Below are 19,942 nucleotides of genomic sequence, written 5' to 3'. Positions count from 1 at the left end.
CCCGCTGACATCGCTGAATCGGCGTGTGTGACGCCGATTCAGCGATGTCTTCACTGGTAACCAGGGTAAACATCGGGTTACTAAGCGCAGGGCCGCGCTTAGTAACCCGATGTTTACCCTGGTTACCATTGTAAAAGTAAAAAAAAAAAACACTACATACTTACATTCCTGTCACGTCCCTCAGCGTCAGCTTCCCTGCGTCCCCCAGTGTCAGCGCCGGCCGGCCGTAAAGCAGAGCACAGCGGTGACGTCACCGCTCTGCTTTCCGGCCAGCGCTAACACAGTGCAGGGAAGCTGACGCCGGGGGACGCGACAGGAATGTAAGTATGTAGTGTTTTTTTTTTAACTTTTACAATGGTAACCAGGGTAAACATCGGGTTACTAAGCGCGGCCCTGCGCTTAGTAACCCGATGTTTACCCTGCTTACCCAGGGACCTCAGCATCGTTGGTCGCTGGAGAGCTGTCTGTGTGACAGCTCTCCAGCGACGCTGCAGCGATCGACATCGTTGTCTATATCGCTGCAGCGTCGCTAAATGTGACGGTACCTTAACGAATAAAGAAGAAAAGAAAGACATCACCCAAAAAATACAAGGGATCCACCTAAAAGGAATGCTGAAAAAAAAGTGCAAAACTTGAATAAAAAGAGGTACGAAAATAGAATAGAAGGTGATAATCTACAATTATTCAATATTTCTTAAACAATGAGATAACGAAACCACAATGATAACAATTAAAAAGCCAACGGCTATTAAAGCAAAACTGTAAGCGGATGCCCATAATAGAACCAATGCTAACCTCATATGCCTATAAGATAATGGTACACATGCAAAATTGTGACAATGATAAATGTCTAGGAATGTCAATATAGAGACAAAATATATTATACAGTGGGCATGGAAAGTATTCAGACCCCTTTAATTTTTTTCACTGTTTCATAGCAGCCATTTGGTAGATTCAAAAAAGTTTATTTTTTTTCTCATTAATGTACGGTCTGCACCCCATCTTGACTGGAAAAAAAAAAACAAATGTAGACATTTTTGCAAGTCTAATAAACAAAGAAAAACTGAAATATCACATGGTCATAAGTATTCAGACCCTTTCCTCAGACACTCAAATTTACGTCACATGCTGTCTATTTCCTTGTGATCCTCCTTGATATGGTTCTCCTGCTTCATTGAAGGCCAGTTGTGTTTAATTAAACTGATAGGATTTGATTTGGAAAGGCACACATCTGTCTATATAAGATCTCACAACTCACAGTGCATGTCAGACCAAATAATAATCATGAGATCAAAGGAACTGGCCAAGTAGCTCAGAGACAGAATTGTGGCAAGGCACATGTCTCGCCAAGGTTACAATAGAATTTCTGCAGTACTCAAGGTTTTTAAGTGCACAGTGGCCTCCATAATCCTTAAATGGAAGAAGTTTGGAACGACCAGAAGTCTTCCTAGACCTGGCCGTCCATCCAGGTGATAATTCTAAGCAGTATGTGTGGAGAAAACCAGGCACTGCTCATCACCTTTCCAATACAATCCCAGTGAAACATGGTGGTGGCAGCATCATGCTATGGGGGTGTGTTTCAGCTGCAGGGACAGGACGACTGGTTGTCATTGAAGGAAACATGAATGCAGCCAAGTACAGAGATATCCTGGATGAAAACCTCTTCCAGAGTGCTCTGGGGCTTAGACTTGGCTTTAGGTTCACCTTAAGCACACAGCTAAAATAACAAAGGAGTGGTTTCAGAACAACTCTGACCCTGACCCTAAACCCAATTGAGCATCTCTGGAGAGACCTGAAAATGGCTGTCCACCAATGTTCACCATTCAATCTGACGGAACTGGAGAGGATCTGCAAGGAAGAATGGCAGAGGATCCCCAAATCCAGGTGTGAAAAACTTGTTGCATCATTCCCAAGAAGACTCATGGCTGTACTAGCTCAAAAGGGTGCTTTTACTTAATACTGAGCAAAGGTCTGAATACGGTACTTTTGACCATGTGATATTTCAGTTTTTCTTTTTTAAATAAATTTGCAAAAATTCCTACATTTCTGCTTTTTTCCCCAGTCAAGATGGGGTGCAGCGTGTACATTGAGAAAAAAATGAACTTTTTTGAATTTAACAAATGGCTGTAATGAAACAACGAGTAAAAAAATTAAAGGGGTATGAATACTTTCTGTACCCACTGTAAATCAAAAAATAAATGTATAAATTGCCAGCACAACAAGACCGTGCATTCAAATAGCCATTAAGTTTAGAAAGACAGATTAATAGTTGTGTAGCACAAAGACCTGTGTACAAGGCAAAGATTAGATGAGGGGAAAACCCCAAGTGTATCTCTACTAAAGTGTGGCTTCCTCAGGGGTCAGGAGTAGTAGGGCTGATTCTACCAATGAGAAAGCCACACTTTGGTGGCAATAAGAGAGACATTCACTCCTGCTCTAAATGGGTCATCATAAGTTTGTATATAAACTTGAAGTTGATGCTATTGAAAGGTAACTTCACATCCCAGAGAGACAGAAAAGTCTGGGAGTGCAAACTTATGATGACCTTTGACACATTCAGAGCAGGAATGACTGCGTTGCATGGTATTATGTCTTTTTTACATCAAGTAATGCGCTCCTCAGGCCTTTTGGTGGCATCACAACCCTGGTTCAAACCTCAGAGGACAATAATACTTTCACACTCATCTATGAACCGCTCCAATATTTACTGCCACAACAGTCTCTCCCCTTCCCATATTGATAGTTCTGATTCACGTCACTTGTCTTATCTATTGCATTATTCCTTTGTCATGCTGTGCCAAAATATGTGACTTCAGATTTTGTGTTATTTTATGCCTGATGAAGAGATGAGTAGTCTTGAAAGCTTGTTTTTTGTTACCATCTTTTCAGTTAGTCATTAAATAGGCATATCACAGAGGACTCTCAAATTATATTTTTTCAGAGACCTTTTCCATGCCAAGGGTGAACAGAGCATGCAAATTTGCAACAAAGTTATTTTTTGGGGGCAACCAAATATATTTAAATACAAAAGAAGGATTTTATTGTGGTTCCATCCCCTACAAGGCTACGTACTTAGTTTGAAGAATGAATTGGAGGTGACAAAGTTTAAACCAATAACTTAAAGTGAATATGTCAGGGATTTTGCCAAGTAAACTACAGGCACTATCAGGCTGGCGCTGTTACACTGATTAAAATGATACCTGGATTTGATCTCCTGAACGGATAAGTGACTATATTAAATATATATGTTGTTGGTTTTTACTCCCTCCATTTGAATACCTGAGACTTGCTCTAAATTGCATTACACTGTTACCGACCAAGTATTATACTATGTTATATAACTTTTTACTTTGGGTATGTTGGTACCTAATACTGTTACCTTTCTGAGATTCGTTCTAAATTCTATTGTATTGTTGTTGATCCAGAACTATACTACGCTATGTTACTTTTTACTTTGGTAATGTAGGTATTCAATATGGCTACCATTCTTGTAGAACTGTGTTGTCTAATCCTTCTTCCTGTGACACTAGGTCTTAACCGGACTTACTCTCTGGTTTACCCATACACACCATACCAGCAGTTATACAAAATTCTGGTATTCGTTTAAATACCCCCAAGTCTGTTGATTTATATATCCAGCTCACCCTAACCAACCTCAACCCAACGCACCTTCTTTATCTAACTTTACTTATTATACATTATATTGCGTTGTCCCTGACAATTTCCACATGACCCCACAGTGTTTTTCCACACTGCTGCTCAGCACTTTGTGCTTAGCCATTGTTACAGTTAACCCTTTTTCCCCTACAGATTTCCCCTACCCTATCCGAAATACATGTATTGTTCTGTCTATCCAACTTCCCATTCCTGTTCCTTGCCCGAGTAAATCCTACCAATTTGGTCCATTCCAAATTAATACTACTTCTTTCACTTTCAATCCACGACTAGAAGCTATCAAAGGCATGTCCAACATTTTTTCATCATGCCACTAACAATTATATCACACAATGTGCGAGGCCTTAAAGGGAAGGTATCGCGTTTGTAGGTCATTAATAAATCACTGTAATGTAGCATAACATGCTGCTATAAGCAAGTTTGAAATGCATGTGAAACAGATTTCATGTGTTATATGAGTTTAAATATGAGTTTAGACCAGCGCTGACCCTATCTAACATTGCAGCATCATCATACAGTCCTATGGATGCACATATTAGGTCGGCAGTGAGAAAGAATTGGCACATTCTGGGGGGTGATGCTGATTTGAAGGAGATGGTAGCAAAAGGTCCACTATTTGCTTGTAGACGTGGTAAGAACATTAAGGATTTACTTGTGCAGAATCGTTTTGAAGCAAAAAAAGATAATTGGTTGGTAACCAGCATTCCTAAGGGTAATTTTAGATGTGGCCAGTGCAATTTTTGCCAATTACATCTTACAGGCGATAGAGTGCAGGTGGGTCCTATCCTCCATCAGGTCCGTGACTTTATTTCATGTCGTACTACACATGTTGTTTACATCATTTTTTGTCCGTGTAGGTTTTTTATATCGGCAAAACAATTCGACCTCTAATTAAAAGAATTAGGGAACACTTGCACTCTATTCGCACTGGGAAGGGAGCCCCCCGCCTGAACACCCATGTCAGACAGGTCCATGCGGGTGATGTAAATATGCTGCGTTTTGCGGGTTTAGAACGGGTGGATACACCACGCCATGGAGGAGACTGGCACCGGCTTCTCTTGAGAAGAGAGGCCAGGTGGATAATACGCACCAATGCGGCCGGTCCTGCTGGGCTTAATGATAAAATCGACAGGGCGGTTTTTTTGTAAATAAGGGTTTGTGAAATAAGGTGATTATTATGAAGGTCCCTTTGTATTTGAAATAATAGGTCTTTTGTATCATTGTTTTTATGCATTTTAAGTCACATGTATTTTGCTCCGTTAGGCGGAGCTGATGGCTATGACACAGGACGTGTAGGAGTTTACCTTGAGCTAACACAGGTGAAAAGGGATCTCCCCGCTTCCTGTTGCCAGGACCCGTAGAAGCGCTCGTAAGCGTGAAACGGCCGTCGTCCGTCATCCTCCACTCCCTCTTGCTAAGTTTGTCCATGCTGTAATAAAGGATTGGATTTTACCTGCCCGGTGAGTGCGTTCCTCTCTTCTTATACATTTGGATATTTTTCGTTTTGTTTTCCTTGGATACTGCACCACTGGAGCTGCCGTGTGGGACTCTCAGCATTTTTTCGATTGCTATGCTAGGTGGTTAGTTTCGCTGCAGCTGTGCGGATGTGATCTTTTTTTTTTTCCTCTGGATATATTGTGGACACCCTCTGCTCCTCACAGGCTGCCCTGTGTGCTTCTCCTGCTGTGTCTCCCCTCCCCCCTCACACACAGTCCCTGTGATCTACACTCACAGCCTGCAGAGAGGGAGGTGACACCTGGAGAGAGAGAGCAGGGCAGCTGACAGGACAGGGATTAAGGTGGGGGAAGGGGGATGGCAAGAATGTTATTCACAAAAAATGCTGCTGAGCCCACTGTGTTCTGCTCCTCTGTAAACAAGCTGTGCCTCTGATGCAGTAACAGCTGGTGATAGCAGGACACAGGGCAGTCACACACAAAATGGTGCTGCCCTGTGATGCTGCTCTTCATTCTTACTGTTAGCAGCAAAATTGGGGCAGTAAATGCGGACATCCCCATTTCCCTCCCCTTTTGGGTGGTCTAATATCCCTGGGGCAGAGCTGCTAAATCTTACTATAGCTGCTTGAGGTCTAAAACGGAAAATGCTCCCCCTAGTGGTAAATATGTATATTTGTAGAAAAATATATATTTTTCATATAGAAATGTTTGCAAACAGTGCAAACATTGCATTAATACATTTTAATTACTATTTTAAGCTTAATTTCACAAAAAAACAAAATACAAGAAAACTGGTGGCACCTTCCCTTTAATTCCCCGCACAAACGCACTAAGGCCTTCCGCTACTATAGATCTCAACAAGCAGATGTGGTATGTCTCCAAGAGACACACTTTTCAACTGGCTCTTACCCAAAGTTTTTGTCCACCTCCTACCCGCTCTTCTACTTAGCAAATGCCCAAAATAAAACCAAAGGTGTCGCTACCTGCTTTAAGAAATCCGTTCCCTTTATTTTTAAATCCTCGGTCGTAGACAAAGAGGGCCGTTACCTAATGGTGACGGGCTCAATTTCGGACGAGCTGGTGACCATTGTTTCCTACTATGCCCCTAACACTCATCAAGTTGCCTTTTTTTCTAAATTATTGGAACTAGTTTCCGAACATGCCCAAGGGACTACGTTATTATGTGGCGACTCCAATTGCGTACTTAAAGCTTGCCTGGACAAGTCTACAAGCCTTCAATCCCCTATTCCCTTGCCGTTATATCCTTCTGCGGACTCAGTTGCCCTCAACAAGCTCCTCTCCCAACATCACTGGGTGGACCTATGGAGAGACATACATCCCTCAGATAAAGATTATACTTCTTTCTCCTCACGTCATTTAGTGTACACCAGAACGGACCACATTTTTGTTCATCCACCCTTTATTCCAATTGTGTCAAATATTTCTATTCAATCTACTCCTTGGTCAGATCACTCTCCAATCCAGTTTACATGCTCTACACTTCACCCATGACCCCGTTCATTCAACTGGACTCTAAATGATTCATTGCTCTCTTAGGCTGGGTTCACACTGCAATGTGTGAACCCGTTTAACGGACTACGTTACACCGCGGCATAACGCGGTGTAACGTAGTCCGTTAACGCCGCCATTACAAGCAATGGCGAGCGCATCGCTAGCGCACGCCCACAATGGGCATGCGCTAGCGATGTGCCGTCATTGAGTGACGGACCCGAGACGCCACCTGCAGCGTTTCCGGGTCCGTCACTGCTAGCGCGCCGCTAGCGCAGATGGAGCTAGCAGAAGCTCCATCTGCGCTAGTGCTGTGCAAGCGCCGGCACTTGCGTTAGTGCAGTCCGTTTAACGGATATGTTGAACGGACTGCACTAACGTAGTGTGAACCTAGCCTTACCCTGAAATCGCCCAAAAATTGAGAAATCACCTCGATGATTATTTCTCCCTGAACCAACAATCAGCTTTCTCACCAATTTCCCTATGGGAAGCTCACAAGGCAGTGCTAAGAGGTTTCTGTATTCAAGAGGCCTCCCGCAAGAAAAAGGACAGATGTGCAAGGGTGGCTGAATTGGAGAGCAATGTATCAGATTTGGAGTCCCAGATGAATAACGCACCCTCACTTGCCACGTACCAATACCTTTCCCATGCTCGTACATAACTTGACCTCTGTCTACCTGAGAACACAGACCGTGCCATACGCTGGTCACAACAACGCTTCTATGCCCTTAATAATAAGAATAATTCTAACTTAGCTCGCCGTTTAAAATGTCTACCCCTACCGTGTCCCCCCATACGGTTGCGTACTGCCTCGGGCATTACATCCAATCCACAACAGATTACCCATTTGTTTCAACAAAAGCTTAGGCAGTTATATAACGACACTACCACCATAAATTCAGAAATGTTAGATACCTTTTTAGATTCTATTCCTCTTCCAGCGCTTCGTTCTAACATGATTGAATTCCTAAATCAAGCCATCACTCCTAGTGAAATAGAAACAGCTATCCAGCAGCTGAAAATAAGCAAAAAACCAGGCCCCGATGGATTTACGGCCCTTTGCTAAAAAAAATATGCATCGGTACTAGTTCCTCACCTCACTAACTACTTCAACTCTTTAAGAGATGGTAACAAACCGGGGGGGGGGGGGGGGGGTGGAATCTTTAATGGCTGCAATATCCATGATACCAAACCCAACCTCTGATAACTTAAGGTACCTTCACACTGAGCAACTTTACAACGAGAATGACAACGATCCGTGAAGTTGCAGCGTCCTGGATAGCGATCTCGTTGTGTTTGACACGCAGCAGCGATCAGGATCCCGCTGTGACATCGCTGGTCGTAGCTAGAAGTCCAGAACTTTATTTGGTCGTCAGGTCGGCGTGATTCGTCATGTTTGACAGCAAAAGCAACGATGCCAGCAATGTTTTTACATGGAGCTAACAACCAGCGAGAACGATAAGTACGTCACTGGATCGCTCCTGCATCGCTCTGGTGTTGCCGTATTTGACGTCTCTAAGCGACCTATACAGCGACGCTGCAGCGATCGGCTCGTTGTCTATATCGCTGCAGCGTCGCTTAGTGTAACGGTACCTTTACTCTGGTCTAATTATAGGCCACTATCCCTTATTAACATAGACCTTAAGATACTGGCTAAAATTCTATCCCAGCCTTTGAACTCAGGCTTGGGAACTCTAATACATAGAGATCAAGTAGGCTTTGTTCTTTGTAGACAAGCCTCAGATAATATTCGGAGAGTCTCCCACCTGCTGCACCTCTGCAAACAGCGCAACATATCAAGCATGCTACTGTCGCTGGATATTAAAAAAGCCTTTGACTAGTTCTTGGCCTTATCTGTTTGCGGTCTTGCAGAAGTGGAAGTTTCCTGACTACTTCCTTTCATGGATTCATGCCCTTTACAGCTCCCCATCGGCTTACGTACGTTATAATGGCTTCTCCTCCGGGCTCTTCCCCATTGGTAGAGGCACTCGACAAGGATGTCCCCTATTGCCCTTACTATTCCTTTTGGCATTCGAACCATTAGCCACTCATCTCAGACTCAACTCTAATATAAAAGGGGTAGAAATAGTGTCTGTTTCCCACAAACTCTATGTTCGCAGACGACATGCTACTTCTCTCATCAACGCCACAGACATCCTTGCCAGCCCTACTTCAAGTCCTTAGTAATTTCAAACGTATCTCTGGTTTACGGGTTAATCCTTTAAAATCTTATGCCATGAATGTATCCCTCCCTTCACCTATTGTTTCACAGCTCCAACATGACTTCCCATTTCAATGGGCTACTAACCACCTGGACTATCTAGGAGTGAAACTGACTGCCAATTTAGACTCCCTTTTTGCAGCCAATTACCCCCATATGCTCTGCAAACTTCGTTTACTACTCCAGTCATGGGAGAAGTTACATATCTCCTGGCTCGGCCGAGTGTGTGCACTGAAGAGGACTATTCTCCCCAAATTACTTTATTTATTTTGAGTCCTGCCAGTCCCTGTCACTTCACACTACCTAAAAAAAGCCCAGCGACTAGTCGATACTTTGGTCTGGAGGGCTGGCCTCCCTAGAGTTAATAGAGCTACCCTCTATCGTCATCGTTTAAAAGGTTTGGGAGTTCCTAACCTTTCTAAATATTACCATATGCAAATTGCCTCTTCTGAGAAAAAGACGACTTAAACTCTATAGAGCCACCTGTTGAAAGTAGCTATCCTACAACTCACAATCAACCCTTTAACGCAGACCTGGGCAAGATGCGGCCCGCGGGCCGCATCCGGCCCGCCTGACGGTTGTAAACGGCCCGCCGCCCGCCGCCCCAGGCACCGCTCGGCTCCCCTTCCCTTGCCGCCCGCCGCCCCAGGCATCGCTCGGCTCCCCTTCCCTTGCCGCCCGCCGCCCCAGGCACCGCTCGGCTCCCCTTCCCTTGCCGCCCACCGCCCCAGGCACCGCTCGGCTCCCCTTCCCTTGTCGCCCGAGGCACCGCTCGGCTCCCCTTCCCTTCAGCCACGCCTGCGCCTGTGCGCCCTGCATTCAAACTCCTGTCCGCTGAGAGGCGCTGACCGCCGCTGGCACTTCCGCATCAGGGAAGCGCCAGCAGCAGGTGACGTCCCTCAGCGTGACACATGCTGCTGCTCTGCTCCGTTGCGCCGGTGTTCTGTGTGGCACTGCAGCACTGTACTGAGGTCACTTGTGGAGTCGGACGGTGCCGGTGGTCGGTGGTAAGGGCTCTGGGTTATCTGCTCCTCAGTACTTGCGCACTGGGTCATCTGCTCCGCTGTACTTGGGCTCTGGGTTATCTGCTCCTCAGTACTTGTGCTCTGGGTTATCTGCTCCTCAGTACTTGTGCTCTGGGTTATCTGCTCCTCTGTACTTGTGCTCTGGGTTATCTGCTCCTCTGTACTTGTGCTCTGAGTTATCTGCTCCTCTGTACTTGTGCTCTGGGTTATCTGCTCCTCTGTACTTGTGCTCTGGGTTATTATCTGCTCCTCTATACTTGTGCACTGGGTTATTATCTGCACTAATGAAATCTGGACATTATGGGGGCACTAATGAATGAAATCTGGACATTATGGGGGCACTAATGAATGAAATCTGGACATTATGGGGGCACAAATGAAATCTGGACATTATGGGGGCACTAATGAAATCTGGACATTATGGGGCCTGGATAATCTCTGCATTGTTTAACATACTGTTTGTTCATGAAAATATAGCATATGTATACTACAGTATTGGGTAAAAATTAGTTAATTATATTAGTCCGGCCCTCTAAAACCATCCAAATTTCTCATGCGGCCCCATGGCAAAATTAATTGCCCACCCCTGCTTTAACGAGTCTTGCAATATGACTTAGGATAAAAGCCAAATCAGTATCTCAATTCGTAGACCTGGTGTTCGACGGTGCACTTAAAGGGTTGATTGTGACTTGTAGGATCGCTACTTCCAACAGGTGACCCTATAGAGTTCAAGTCCTCTTTCTCAAAAGAGGCAATTTGCCTATTATATTTCCCAGAGGAGCATTGCACGGCGAATAAGCCTCCTTACCTTAACAAGCCAGAGATGGTATGTCACTCTCCATAAGGAGAAACGATACCCCTTAGGCTGCCGTCACACTAGCAGTATTTGGTCAGTATTTTACATCAGTATTTGTAAGCCAAAACCAGGAGTGGGTGATAAATGCAGAAGTGGTGCATATGTTTCTATTATACTTTTCCTCTAATTGTTCCACTACTGGTTTTGGCTTACAAATACTGATATAAAATACTGACCAAATACTGCTAGTGTGACGGCAGCCTTAGACCTAAATATTACCAAGCAGGTCAATTGACCCTATATCACGCCCTTTCTGAACCTCCTCTGTGGCTTTCTTTAGAGGCCCCTGAATGCCACTCGGGTACCCTCAACACATTATTATGGATTCTCCCTTCTCAGCGTAAGCACATTTCGAATCCTATTATGGCTCACTCTCTTAAGATTTGGGATTCGCTGAAATATTCCTCACAGCTAATCTCACCATTCTTGCCCCTCGCCCCCCTCTGGGGTAATCTCCAATTCCCCCCAGGTATGGAATCCCTTAGGAATTTTCATCTCTGGGTCGCTGCAGGGATAACTAGAGTCCATCATCTTTTTAACGTTGATGGGATTATTCCATTCTCGGTCCTGAGAGAAAAATACCATTTCCCCCCTGGAGAGGTATTTCGCTATTTGCAACTCAAAAACTTTGTTAATTCACTACTAAGAAATTCTACCCCTCCCTATACCTTTACTCCCTTTGAACAAAGATGCCGTCAAAATCCACATGCACCAGGCACTATATCCCTCCTCTACTCATATCAATTCCCCCTCCCATAGGCGCTGTTTGAACTACACTTCTCGCTGGGAGTCCGATATTGGTTCCACCTTGTCAGATTCAGAATGGTCCCAAATTTGGTCCTCCTCTACTGGAGGAATAATAAATACCCTTATGCTGGAAACTAATTATAAGGTGTTGACCAGATGGTACCTGACCCCAGCCAGAGTAGCTAAAGCAGTCGCTAACTACTCTCCAAATTGCTTTAGAGGGTGCAATTCCACAGGTGATATGTTCCATATATGGTGGCTATGATCGACTGTACATAGATTTTGGATTAGAATATATCACCTGGTCTTCTCTATAACAAATATGAACCTAAAAAAAAAAACCTTGGGAGGCTTTACTTAATAAACGTATCCCCAATACTCCTAAACGCACTCAAGCCCTCATTACATTTTTATTCCTGACAGCCAAACAAACCATAGCTTTGGCATGGAAAAAACAAATCTAGAGTTATCTGCGCTTAAAACACGCCTTTTGTGGTATATGATTAACGAAAAATTATCCGCCATACTTGCAAAGTTAGCAAATTTGAGAAAATATGGCCAACCACACGCCCTTCGCCACACCTGCATTTCATCTAACCAATCCTGCTCTTTCTGACTCTAATTGAATTATTTAACTGGATATGGACACAATATACCCCCCCTTCCTCGGGCATCCCTCCCCCCTCCCTTACCTCCTGCCCTCTTGTCTGTTCGTTTGTTGGTTTGTTAATTGTTTATATGCTTTCTCACACATTCTGTAAACATATGTCTGTATTGAGGTTTCCTCCACCCTATTTGTAACATTCAATAAAAATTTATTGTTTAAAAAAAAAAATGATACCTGCATTGAATCAGTCTTGTGGTTGATTAATCTTTGTTTGCAGTTTTGAGTTAATGAGAGTCTCGTGCTTCAAGGTGAGCCACGTAAAATGCTGCGGCGCATGCACAGTATCATCTATCACTTGCCAATAGTTGCTACTGTTAATGCACCACCGCCATTTTGTAGAAGCAAAAAAATAAAATAAAAATTGGGCTCTGGCAAAATGGCGGCGCATGCACAGTAGCATCTATCAGCAAGCGATAGATGCTACTACGCATGTGCTGGCACCATTTTGATGGATACATTTTTCTTTTTCAAGGCCACAATATTAACTGCACAAATATTTAAAAAAGGAGGCGGGTCACTGAAGGTTCAGTGATTTATCATTTAAGCCCAGAAGGATGACGATGAGGCCAGACCACAAATAAAAAGACCCACCCACAGGCACGCCCCAGAGAACGAGCATCTCATTATTTCAAAACTGCAACCAAAGATTAAACAACCACAAGACTGATTTGTTCAAATCAGACATCATTTTAATCAATGTAACAGCGCCAACCTGACCATGCCTGTAGTTTACTTAGCAAAATCCTGATGACAGGTTTCCTTTGAACAGAAAACTTAATAAATTGTAATTTAACCCCTTCACTCCAAAGACGGTTTTCATCTTCCTTACAGGCCAATTTTAACAATTCTGGATACTGTCTCTTTATGAGGTTATAACCAGGGCTGCCATCAGGGCATTACTGCCCTTACTGGCATATGGGGCCTGATGAGCAGAGTGGGCCCGCAATGGGTCCCATCTGTGCTGCTCATCGGGCACCAGCGGCAAGCTTCTGCCGGCTCAGTAACTGCCCGGGCGTCACGTCCTCAGATGCACCGGCACTTAAATTTGTTACCGTGCTCTGGCACCGCAACAGTTAGCAGCCGCTGGGCCAATCACAGGCCAGCATCTGATGTTGGCGGGCATGTCACTGGCGCATGACGTCACTGTCATACACCGGAACGACGCTGCATGCCTCAGATGCATTGACTGGAGGACACCGCTGGAGCTCGGCCAGGTTAGCTTTCTTTTTTTTTTTATAAAGCCGCGGTATGGGGTGCATTATACTATGAGGGTGCATAATATTATTGAGGTGCATTATACTACTATGGGCTGCCCTATACTATGGAGGTGCAACATATGGGGTGCATTATAATGCTATGGGGGTGAACTATATGGTGCTGCATATTATGGGGTGCATTATACTGCTATGGGGGTGCAATATAATACTATGGGGGTGCAATATAATATGGGGTGCATTATACTGGATGGGGTGCATTATACTGCTATGGGGTGCACTATACTATGGTGGTGCATTATATTATGAGGTGCAATATAATGCTATGGGTGTGCATTATATTGCTATGGGGTGCATTATACTACTATGGGGCTACATTATAATACTATGGGGCTGCATTAGAATACTATGAGGCTGCATTATAATACTATGGGGCTGCATTATACTGCAATGGGGCTGCATTATACTGCTATGGGGCTGCATTATATTATAGGGTGCATTATACTGCTACGGGGTGCATTATATTATGAGGTGCACTATACTGCTATGGGGGTGCATTATACTATGGGGGTGGATTATACCACCATGGGGTGCATTCTACCACCATGGGGATGCATTATACTATTATGGATGACTGAGGGCAATATGGAGAGACATGAGGCAGAATGGGAGGACACGTGGGGTTCAGAATATGGGATATTATTAATGTAGGGGCTGATTAAAGGATATTTTTGAGGATCCATTTTTCAGTGTGGGGGGGAGAGGGGTCCTGCTATGGTGCAGGGCAACACGGTCGCTTTTTTTGTTCATCTGGCTTAGTAATTGGGGAAAAATTGGGGAATGTGCTCTCGATAACTTATTTTCTGCAGAGACGAGTCCTGGCTGGAAAAAGTGATGGCGATCTGAACTGGATGAAGAAGAAAAGCGAAGATGAAGTACTTCAAATAGAGATGTCACCGGTGAGTCAGTGTGTTACTTGTACACTTACATTATATAATGTATACAGAGCTCCTGTATATAATGTCACTGGTGATATGGCAGTACGAAAGACTCCAGTGTGACCATATTGGTAACATCTAGCTACTCTAGCTACATTTATTATTGGGCGTATTACCCATTATGGCTATGCCAGTCATTTTGTTTATTCACGTTACTTTCTCATTGCACTATGCCGAGGTTGCCATGTGCTACTGCTCTATAGTTGCAGTTAGAATACCCATTCTGTAATTAATGTTAAAACCATTCTCAGCACTTGCACTTTATCCTTTTTTGTATAGGCAATACAATGTTATGCTGACATCCCACCATTTTTTTTTTAATTTTTAAAGGGGCACACAAGCATTTTACCTTTCTGGCTGTATTACATTCATTTGTGTACAATTGTCAGTTTGGCACTTTTTACCAATTGCATGCATATTATGTGTGCATCCTAGTTCTTATATCTTCATTCACAGGAACACTTTACATTTATGTTATATCTGTGTGTACACCTTTACATTTAACAATTTTGTTTAACGATACTGCCAATCTATCTTGCGTCCTTGTATCTTTAATAAGATTTAAAAAAAGACAAAAAACAAATTTTCAAAATAATTGCCATTTTTGTCAGCATTCTTTGGACACCTGTGTATCTTGCAGGTACAGTTATTATCAGCACCGTATTTTATCTCCTTCCTTTTTTTGGCTCAATAAAATTTGTATTTTTTTTTTTATAATATTTGTTCGGACAACCATTTATTTTGACCAGATAGTTCGTTTTTTCCTCAGTTTTCTCACTTACCAGTACAATGTACTGTATATACAGCATTCGTGTGCATAATGTCACTGGTGATCACTGTATTACCTGTACATGGACACTGCATAGAGAGCTCCTTTGTACAATGTCACTGGTGGTCACTGTATTACCAGTACAGACACTATATACAGAGCTCCAGTGTATAATGTCACCAGGGCTGCAACTAGGAATTCCAGGGCCCCATACTGGCAAAATTTCCAGGGTCCCTTGAGACTCCGCAAAGGATCCACCCCAGCCCCACCTCCACCCCTCGAACTGTCCATAGTCCAAAGATTTTTAAAGCCGACACCCCGATAAGGTCAGGCCCTACCCTACTCTAACCTATTAAACATTTGTTAAAATATCCAATACAATTTAGGTATATTTTTATTTATTTTTCAATTTTTAAAATGACCAATACGACATAAAGGAGACAAATACCACTGCACCATGACAAGACATATTACCACCACATAGTGACCAAATAATAGCACATACAGGGAACAAATACCACCACACCATGACCAGACCACATATTACCACCAAACAGTGACCAAATAATAGCCCATACTAGGAAGAAATAACGCCACACCATGGCCGGACAAAATATTACTACCACATAGTGACTGAATACTACAATACTGATCAGTAATAAAAAAAAAAAACACAATACTAATATGACCATAAGTGCCAGTATTCACAGGAGATCTGTACTTAGTATGCAGTGTCTGTGTACAGGTAATACAGTGATCGGTGACATTATACACAGGAGCTCTGTATATAGTGTAAAATATAAAGATAATACAGTGATCACTGGTGACTCCAATCTGCCCCCTTGTCTCCAATCTGCTCCCTTGTCTCCAATCTGCCCCCTTGTCTCCAATCTACGGCCGAGCTGGATGGAGCCACATGGTCCATGTGTCTCTATCCTGCCGGTGAAATATTGCGGCTTGCCGCTTTTAATAAAAATTTAAAAAAAAACAACAAAAAACAAAAAAACTTTCTTCTTACCTGGCCGCGCTCCAGCGGCAGCGATCTCTCCCGATGTTTCAGCGTGCACTCGCCGGGAGAGACAATGACATACGTCGGCGATGCGCGCTGACATCAGCTGCCAGCCTCCGATTGGCTGGCGGCTTTAACCATTGCAGGGCGGACCCGCAAGGCTGCAATAGAGTAACTGTACCGATAGAAGCCTGCCGCTGGGGCCCAGGCCCGATGAGCAGAAGAGACGGGGCCCGATGCGAGCCCCCTCTGCCCACCGGGCCTCATACGCCAGTCAGGGCAGTAATGCCCTGAATGTCACCTTTGATCATCTGTACACGGACACTGTATACCAAGTACAGATCTCTTGTGTACAATGGCATTAGGATACGGTAATAAGACCGGCATATAAAGGGGGCAACGTGGTGTTGCTACTTGCTACCCAGGTTATTTTATATATAAGAGGCAGAGACACAACTCATGGAAACAAACATATGTCAGATTACAGAGGGATCCAACTCACAAATTTAACAACGAACTCAGATCTCTATTGAGGAAGTATGTTGAGTTGCATGTTATCTCTCAAAAGAAAGGTGAAAAACTCGTGCCAGAGTTCCCCACAAAGCCCCATTGGTACCATGTGCCCAAAATTCACAAGTCAAAAACCACACATCCAGGACACCCAATCGTGTCTGGGATGGGGTCCCTTACCGAGCTCCTTTCCCAGTACTTAGATTGGTTGCTGAGCCCTACACTAAAGAGTATACCATCCTATTTGAAAGATGATAATGCATTTTTGGTCAACATACAGAATTACACCAGGCAACCAGGCTTTGCATTGACATCAATAGATGTAGAAAATCTTAAAACAAAATACCACAAAAACTGGGTGTCCAAGTAATAAGAGAAATTCTTAACACCGGTAAAACCCAGGCATTCTTTGATTTTGTCTGTGAGAGCATGAATTATCTCCTCACGCATAATGCATTCGTATTTATGGACACGTGGTTCCTACAAAAGGATGGGGACTCCGGCAGCGTGCACATTTGCAAACCTGTTTCTTAGTTTTCTTGAGGAAAAATACATATATTCCATTCAAAACCCCTTTTTGAGGTACATCAAGGCGTATCTTCGATACGTTGATGAGGTGTTCATAGTATGTGATGTATGGGATGGCACGGAACAATTATTTCAGGAGTTTGTATCATATTTGAACATGACATGAATACGTCTTTCACGTCGAATTATGGGGGGACACGGATGGAGTTTCTTAATGTATTAGTTGAAGGGAGGGAAGGGTCCGTTTGTACTTCTGTATATCGGAAACCTACAGCTACTAATTATGATGCATTACAATAGCTTCCATCCAGCATATACCAAACAATCCTTACCATAGAGCCAGTTTCTAAGGGTGAAAAGAATGAACAGCACTCAGGAGGGATATGAACAGCAAGCTAAGGATCTATTCAACAGATTTTAACAGAGGGGGTACCCCAGTACCATGTTAAATGCAGCTAGGGAAAGGTTGGAGGAAAATGTAATGAAACCTAAAGAAACGGGAAATATAGTAGCAAGGAAGAAGCATGAAAAAAGACTGGTCTTTTGTTTTCAGTATGGACCCATTGACCAACAAATACGCTCCTCTATAAGAAGAAATTGGCATATCCTGGCGAGGGATAAAGATCTAGCAGAGATTGTGGCAAGAGGGCCTCTTATTTCATGTATGCGTAGCACTAGACTCAGAGATGTATTGGTTCAAAATCGTATAGGTAAACCAAATAAAAGTTGGCTGAATGAGGGTATTCCTAAGGGTAATCATAAATCTGGGCATTGCCCATACTGCGGGTTCCATTTGATAGATCGATAAATCCACATGGGGGCAATCAAACATATAGTATCGGAATTCATATCGTGCAAAACAGATTTCGTATTATATGTGGTTTTGTGCACATGTGGGTCCTTTACATAGGAAAGACATTACGCCCACTATACGTACATTTTAGAGAGAATTATATATCTATCATGACAGGAAAGGGTGCCCCACGACTCATTGATCATGTCAAGGAGAGAAACATCTAGAGAGTGGTATTGCCACCTAGAGGCGGAAATTTGCACAAATTACTACTGCAACGAGAAGCTAAGTGGATCATGCGCACAGGCGTGATGGGCCTGATGGGATTAAATGATAGAGTGGACATGCCCATATTCTTATGAAAAGAGGTTAGTATAATGTTAATAGGTAAAGTGTGGAACATTAGGTGATATGAGTGTCACATAAAGTCCCTTTTTCCTGAGGTAAGCCCAGTGCAGCGGTACTCCAATGTCATCATTGCATTAAGGTGAATAGGGTGTAGTTCTATTGTATATAAAGATCGCTTCCAGTATTATTGCTCAGAGATTCAAGTACATATATGGTTGCAATGATTTTGAAGGTAAGGTACCGCGTTTGTAGGTCATTAATAAATCACTGTAATGTAGAATAACATGCTGTTATAAGCAAGTTTGAAATGCATGTGAAACAGATTTCATGTGCTATATGAGTTTAACCCCTTCACCCCCGGAGCTTTTTCCGCTTTTTCATTTTCGTTTTTTGCTCCCCTCCTTCCCAGAGCCATAACTTTTTTATTTTTCCGTCAATTTGGCCATGTGAGGGCTTATTTTTTGCGGGACGAGTTGTACTTTTGAACGATACCATTGGTTTTACCATACCATGTAACAGAAAACGGGAAAAAAATTCCAAGTGTGATGACATTGCAAAAAAAGTGCAATCTCACACTTGTTTTTTGTTTGGCTTTTTTGCTAGGTTCACCAAATGCTAAAACTAATCTGCCATTATGATTCTCCAGGTCATTACGAGTTCATAGACACCTAACATGTCTAAGTTATTTTTTATCTAAGTGGTGAAAAAAAATTCCAAAGTTTGCTAAAAAAAAAAAAAAAAAAAAAAATTGCGCGATTTTCCGATACCCATAGCGTCTCCAATTTTTGTGATCTGGAGTCAGGTGAGGGCTTATTTTTTGCGTGCCGAGCTGGCGGTTTAAGGGTACGTTCACATTCGCATCTTTGGACGCAGCGGTGTCGCCGCAAAACAACGCACACGTCATGCGTCCCTATCTTTAACATTGGGGACGCATTGGCGTGCGTTTTCATGCGTTTCGGTGCATTTTGCGATGCATGCGTCGTTTCAGCGCACATGTCAGGGAGCGGCAAACTCAACATGTTGCATTTTTTTGGCGTCACAAATTTTTGAAAAACGCACGCGTCGCACTTGCGTCGTCGATGCGTCACAAAACCCATTGAATTGCATTGACAACGCAGTAGACGCAAGTACTTGCGTTGCTGTGCGTTGTATGACGCATGCGTTCTTTTAATCAAAAAATAGGATTAGTGTCTAGACGGTGTGTAGACACTGATAAGACCCTATATATATATATATATAAAGAAAAGGGGCTGGCATTGTCTTTCAATTGCCATCAGGACACAAGGACACATCAGACACCTGAGACACCAGTGAGGATCTGCTTTCAAAACCTGCAAGTATAATAATTTTTCATTGCCTTTTTTTTCTGTGTTTTATTTCTTGATTTTTGAATGCAATTTGTGCAATGTTTGGTCTGTGCTTTTGTATGGTCATGCCAATGTGGGTTTTTAGTGAAAATTTGTTATTTTTATGTATTTCTGGCGTTTTATATGATGGTGTTTCTTGTCTCCGGCCTTGCTTTTTTTTTTGGATTGGTTTGCATTTTGGGTTGTTCTGTTGTCATGCGGTTGTTCCTTTTTGTTTTTTCTAAGTATTTTATTGTATATTTCTGGTGTATG

At 43.1% G+C, this 19,942-nt stretch overlaps 1 protein-coding gene across 7 annotated transcripts in view; it reads right to left on the bottom strand.

Moving 5' to 3' along the window:
• Positions 1-19,942, bottom strand: part of SPDL1 (spindle apparatus coiled-coil protein 1) — a 582,388-nt gene that overhangs the window by 144,824 nt on the left and 417,622 nt on the right. The window lies entirely within an intron of this gene.

Source organism: Ranitomeya imitator, chromosome 4 (assembly GCF_032444005.1).
Source record: "Ranitomeya imitator isolate aRanImi1 chromosome 4, aRanImi1.pri, whole genome shotgun sequence".
In the NCBI taxonomy this organism is placed as follows: Eukaryota; Metazoa; Chordata; class Amphibia; order Anura; family Dendrobatidae; genus Ranitomeya; species Ranitomeya imitator.
This window is presented reverse-complemented; position numbering and strand designations above follow the sequence as displayed.